This window comes from Chrysochloris asiatica, unplaced genomic scaffold, assembly GCF_000296735.1.
Source record: "Chrysochloris asiatica unplaced genomic scaffold, ChrAsi1.0 scaffold00387, whole genome shotgun sequence".
Taxonomy (NCBI): Eukaryota; Metazoa; Chordata; class Mammalia; order Afrosoricida; family Chrysochloridae; genus Chrysochloris; species Chrysochloris asiatica.
The window spans coordinates 1,384,057-1,391,340 of record NW_006408905.1 but is presented as its reverse complement, the minus strand read 5'-3'; positions in this window follow the sequence as shown (position 1 = coordinate 1,391,340).

Genomic DNA, 7,284 nt, shown 5'->3' with positions numbered 1-7,284 from the left:
TTGAGGTTCACAGTCCGATTCGTAACCACTACGCTAATTTCAGGAAGCTACTTTAATCAAAACTTTAGGATGACATAAAGAGACATGCTTCATCCAACCAGATTATGGTTGAGATGAGAACAAGGAATGATAGACTATTCTCTTTGCCCACAAGGTCCTCAGATATGCTATATTCATATATCCACAAAAATGTATCATTTTGAAACTGATCAATTATCTCTTTACTTTAGAACCAAAATATTATTCAGCAAGTTCTAAACTGCATTTAGTAAAACCCCTCCAAAGCTGGTATCAGAGCCAGATAATGCAACATACAGAGAGTTTCTGGTTTCTAAAAACAATGCAGCAAGGTACCACTGAATTCTGTTTCATATGTAAGGAATGTCTTGTTCAACAGAATGAAAATGTATTTTGTGATTCAAAATCCACCTCAGTAATTTGTAACATTACATTTATTTTACTAAAAATTAGAGGGTATTCCCTATTAATATGTATAAATGATATAGATGTACTTATACATATACACACATACATATATTTTGTAGTTTAGTGCCGTTGTGTCATTTCCGACTCACAGAGACTCTGTATACAGTTTCTGAGGCTTTAAATCTTCAAAGGAGCAGAAAGTCTCATCTTTCTCCCACAGACTGGCTGGTGGCTTGAATCATGGACCTTGGAGTTCACAGTCCAGTGCTTATCGTATGGAGCTTTTGTGCTTCCCACATACATACATATATGGATAATACAAACACATATAAATCGAACCTTATATAAAGATTAATGTGCATATACCTTGATATGTATATTGGTTGCTTACTGGTGTATTGATTTTTTTATATAAATCTAGAGTATATTGCTATATATGTAAATGGTTCTGAAATCCTCTGCACTGCTGAAAATTGTTGACCAAATCATTATGTATATGGTTCCCTTATCACTTACTTTATCTTCACTAACATGTCCTGGTATGGCACTGTAGGATAAGCAGTAGACTGGTAAGCACAAGTTTGTCAGTTCAAACCCACCAGCTGCTCCTAGGAAAACCTAAACTGGGTCACTATGAGGCAGAACCAACTTGACATCACACAACAACAAGAAGTTGCTATATGTAGGTACTGGTATGGTGCAGTAGGATAAACACTGGACTACTTACCTTATGATTGGTGGTTCAAACCCACCAGCTGCTCCTTGGAAACCCTATACTGGATTGCTGAGTCAGAACCGACTTGACAGCAGTTAACAACAAAAACATTCAGTGGTCCTGGGGAGGCACTATAGTATAGGCACTGGACTGCTAACTGCAAGGTCAGTGGTTCAAATCCAACAGTCATTTCTAGGAAAGCCTATACAGGGCTGCTATGAGTCAGAACCAAAGGCACTTATCAACAACAACACTTTCTATGAAGATATAAAGTTTTCAAATTGAAAATGATTCATTGAGAGGTTGTATTAAGAAGATACCATAATAAAAAAAAACATACTATTTATACAAAATAATCATTTATGAGGGAAAAGGTACTAATTTAATTTGCTTTGTACTTTCTTCCAAAATTTTTCATTTGTATATCATGTGCCATTCTTATATCTCTGTTATAGTGAAATGGGATACAGATTGTTTATCACCCTTAGTCATAACAACTACCTAAAGAGGTCAGTATTACTATTTCCTCTACCTTATGGATGAATAAACTGAAGCTAAAATAACTACAAGTACACAGAAAAGAAGGTACAGTATTAGCATTGAAACCCAGAGCTATACGTCTTTGCAGTCTATTCTCTAAATTACAGTATACTTCTATGTCTAGTCATACATTTGAATATAATTTGTTATCTATTAGTCTCTATAATGAGTATATGGCTGTGAATAATAAAAATCACAAGTTTGGGATTTAAAAGGAACCCTCTTGGTGCAGTGGCTAAACGCTGGGCTACTAATAGGAGAGGTCAGTGGTTCAAATGCACCAGTTGCTCCCCAGGAGAAAGATGTGGCAGTCAACTTCCATAAAGATTTATATCCTTGGAAATCTTGTGGAGTCGTTCTACTAAGATCAGGATGAGTGAGAATCAACTTAGCGGCAATGGGAAGACGATTCCTCCTGAAGTAAGATTTGCCTCAGTCTTTACATCCTTTACAACATACATCTTCAGGCTTTGTTAACAAGGTTGCTGTGACTTTGATGGGGTGGATGCTCCTATACCACTGGTAGAAGTTCAGATTCCAGGCTGCTGAGCTCTCTACTTAATGATTCAGTTTCTCTCCCAAGTCTTGATAATCACCTCAGCTAGTTCCTACTAGTCATACCCAAGTCTTACTTTGTTGTGCCCCGTTCTGTTGCAGCCCATAGCCTTCATCACCCACCATTCATATCTAGAGAAGCAGTTAACACTCCCTTCTAAAAACAATTTAAAATTTTTGAGCATAACAGTTACCTAACTTCGCTCCCCAAAAAGCAAAAACCAATTTTATATTTAAATTGTCATTTTTTTCTTTTAGAAAAAATATTTTTACAATTCACACAAACTTTTTATGTGAGCTACTTTCTTTATGAGTCCTAGGAATCCTAGTGTGGCACTGTGGGTTAATGCACTGGACTGCAAAGTTTACTTGAACCAAAAAGATGATGGTTCAAGATCATCAGCTCCTCCTTGGAATCCCTATACAGGGTTGCTATGGAAACCCTATACAGAGTTGCTATGGGTCAGAACTGACTTGACGGTGCTAAACATAACATAACTTTATTTATGAGTACCACCAGAATAAGATCTTTAATAGACAGGAGATTGAGATCATGATCATTACCCAGTCACCTCCTCATTCAAAAAACATAGTAAGTAGTCTACACTAAACCTAGCTAGCACAAAACTTTGTACAAAGTCTTTTGTTTTTAAGTTTTTATTGTGAATTGAGTGACAGTTTACATGTGAGAACATCAGCTTTACATTCATCCTATTGTATTTTGTTTCATTGCAATGATTACAATTCCCTCCATGCATCATCATTCAACAACATTTGATTCCATTCCCTCTGGGTTTTTTAATTTTTATTTATTTATTCATTTTTGGATGTATGACAAAGCACTCAGGAATGTATAACCATTCAAACAACCAAAGGGTATACCCTGCAAGCCTGACCCCTGGCCACTAGCACACAACCCCTCTCTCTCCTTGAGTCCGGAGCCCCCAGCCACTCTATCTCACCCTGTTATCATTTCTGGCTCCTTCTCTGGTGTCACTGCTTCTCTGGATAAGGTCTCACAATCGGTTCTTCTCAATGATGGCCCCAGGGTCCTCCACTCCTGAACTGCAAGATCAACCACTCCCCTCCTTTTGTTTACCTTTACATTTGCAACATTCACAATCAGTCCTGATAGCAATTATTCACTACTGAACCACAAGAGTCTTATCCCTATCTCCTTTCACTATCCCAGACCAGACAGGTTGGAAACCTCTCAGTGGAGATTCTACCTTCCCCCACACCCTCTGAAACTAAGCTTTTTCATGAAAACTTGTAAGTCAGTCATTTCATGCCTTTGCAGCCCCACCCCCCCATTTTGGGTAGCCAATGTCTAAGTTGCCCATCCCTGTCAACCCTGTGTACAGAAGGAGTGGAAATGATTTGTGCTATAAAGATTCATTCCCTCTTTTAAGCTACTACATCCATAAGTATAGGTCAAGTTCATCAAATTTAGCAGATCAAACTTTTTTTCTTTTTCTAGTCAAGTTCTGATCATCCAGGCATTGAAGCCAGGTCAAGTGGATACTATTTGCAAGTATGGGTGCTTTTGTACATCTCTCCTCACTTCATATCAGCTGGATGCTTCACTCTCTGCTCTAGTCCTCTGTGGCCATGTCCCTGTCCATGGGTGTACAGAGTATTAAGACTTAATATTTACAGAGCCTGTAACACTGTTTCTCCACTCTTCTGTTGGTTCATTGTGCTGTGGTGTTTCATGTGCTGTTGTGATGCTGGAAGATATGTTACTGGTATTTTAAATGCCATCAGGGTCACTCTTGGTGGACAGGTTGCTGCTGAGCTTCTAGACTAAGACAGACCAAGAAACAAGAGACTACTTCTGAATGTTTCAACTTTGTAAACATTATGAATAGCAAAGGAACACTCAGTTGGCACCAGAATACTGTATATGAAAACAGTATGAATAGTAGGAGAGTCCTGTCAAATATACTGCTGGAAGATGAGTCCCTCAGGTTGGAAGGCACTCAAAATATGACTGGGAAAGACCTGCCTCTTTAAAGTCGAGTTCACTATGAGGACATGAATGGAGTAAAACATTTGAGACCTCATTCGCTGATGTAGCATAATGCAAAATGAAGAGAAGCCATCACATGCATAGCCAGATGTTTACTGATGTTTCTCTTCGAATTGAGTGGAGAATAACCTGAACATGCAATGTACACAGCATAAATCAAGGAAAATTGAAAGTTGTCAAAAATTAAATGGAATGCATTAATACTGATATCTTAGCATTAGTGTGCTGAAATGGAGTGGCAATGGCTATTTTGATTCTGACAATCACATAGTTTAAAATTCCAGGAATGACAAATTGAGGAGGAATGGCATCACATTCATTATCAAAAAGAAGACATCAAGATCTATCTTGAAGTACATCACTGTCGATGTTAGGATAATATCTATACACATATAAGGAAGACCCAAGAGCTCTGGTAGCACAGTGGTTACAAGTTGGGCTGCTAACCGCTAGGTCAGCAGTTCAAAACTGCCAGCCATTCCATGTGAGAAAGATGAAGCTGGCCCAGGATCCAGCAGTGTTTCGTTCTGCTCCAGTAAGATTTACACCCTCAGAAACCCGATACAGGGTCGCTATGAGTTGGGACGGATTCCACAGCACACTACCACCCACCACCACCATAACAAAGACCAATTAACACTACTATTATTTAAATTTATACCCCAATCACTAAAGTCAGTGACAATAAAATTCAAGTATTCTACTACCAACTCCATCAGACTGAAATTAACCAAACATGCAATCAAGATGTATTGATAATTACTGTTGATTAGAATGCAAAAGTTGGGGGAAAAAAGAATGAGTATTGAAAATATGGCCTTAATCACAGAAATTATGTTAGAGAACATGATAGAATTTTGCAAGACTAATGACTTTTGCATTACAAATACCATTTGAAACATCATAAAAGATGACTATACACATGGACCTCACCTGGTTGCGTGTTCAGAAATCAAATTGACTACAACTCTGGAAAGAGACAGTGGAAATGTTCAATATCTTCAGTCAAAACAAGGACAGGAGCCAATTGTGGACGAGACCATTAATTGCTCATATGCAAGTTTTGGCTGAAGCTGAAGGAAAAAGTCCATGAGAACCAAAACATGATGTGGAACATATCTCAATGAAATTTAGAGATCATATCAAGAAGAGATTTGATGCATTAGACACTAATGACCAAGACCAGAAGAGGAATGGATGACATTAAGAACATCATACGGATTGTCCACGTGGCGGCATCAATGGACTCAAGCATGGCAACAGTAGTGAGGTTGGCCCAGGATCCAGCAGTGTTTCGTTCTGCTGTGTATAAGGTCACTATGGGTCAGTACCAACTCAATGGCACCTAACAACAGCAACAACAACAACAGGAAGAAAGCAAAAGATCATTTTGAAGATAAGAAAGAATGAAACTGCAAAAACGGATGGCAGGAAAGACTCTGAAATGTGCTTTTCAGCACAGAGACGTTAAAGCAAATGGAAGAAATGAGGAGGTAAAAGAACTGAACAGAAAATTTCAAAGAGCAGCTTGAGAAGACAAAGCCAAGTATTATAATGAAATGTGCAAAGACTTGGAGTAACACCACCAAAAGGAAGAACATGATCAGCATATCTTAAACTGAAAGAATTGAGGAAAAAATTCCAGCCATAACTTTGGACAAAACAATGAATGATGCAGAAAGCATCACAAGAAGATGGAAGGAATACAAAGAGTTACTGTAACAAATGTAACGGTCAATGTTCAACCATTTCAAGAGGTAGGATATGATCAAGAGCTAATGGTACTGAAGGAAGAAGTCCAACATGTACTGACAGCATTGCCAAAGAGCAAGGCTCCAGGAATTGATGGAATACAAACTGAAATATTTCAACACACTGATACAGCTATGGAGGCACTCACTCATCTATGCCAAGAAATTTGGAAGACAACTGCCTAGTCAAGTGATTGGAAGAGATGCATATTTATGCACAGTCTAACGAGAGGTGATCCAATGAAATGCATAAATTATCAGTAAATACCATTAATATAAGATGCAAGCAAAATTTTGCCAAAGATAATTCATAAATGGCTGCAACAGTATTTTAAGAGTGAATTGCCAGGGATTCAAGCCAGGTTCAGATGAGATACAGAATGAAGGATATCATAGTTGACATCAGATGGATCTTGGCTAAAAACAGAGAATACCAGAAAGATGTTTACCTGTGCTTTATTGACTATGCTTTCAACTGTGCGGATCATGACAAACCATGGATAACATTGTGGAAGCATGAGTATACCAGATCACTAATTGTGCTCATGAGGAAATGGTACATAAACCAAGAGGCAGTTATCCAAACAGAACAAGGAAACACTGAATGGTTTAAAATCAAGAAAGATATGTGACACCATACATATTCGATCTGTATACTGAGTAAGTAATCCAGGAAACTTGATTATATGAAGACTAAGGCATCAGGACTGGAGAAAGACTCGTTAACAACTTACAATATGCTTTCTGCAAATGGAGAGGACTTCAAATACTTACTGATGAAGATTAAAGACCACAGACTTCAGTATGGTTTGTGCCTTAATATCCTCACAATTGAAACAATAAATATTACTATGATAAATGGAAAAAAAGATTAAAGTAGTCAAATACGTTCTTTTGTTTGGATTCACTGTCAACAGCCAGGGAAAGAGCAGTCAAGAAATCAAATGGCATACTGCATTAGTTAAATCTGCTGCACAAGACCTCTTTAAAGTGTTGAAGAGCAAAGATGTCAGTTTCAGGACGACAGCACAACTGACCCAAGTCATGGTATTTTCAATAGCTTCATATGCCTGTGAAAGTTGGACAACGAAAAAGGGGGACCATGGAAAAATTCATGCTTTAGAGTTATGGTGTTGGAGAAGAGTATTAATAGTACCACGAACTGCTAAAAAAAGAAACGAATCTGTGTTGGAAGATATACACCCAGAATACTCCTTAGAATCCAGGATGCCAAGACTTTGCCTCTCATATTTCAAACATATTAT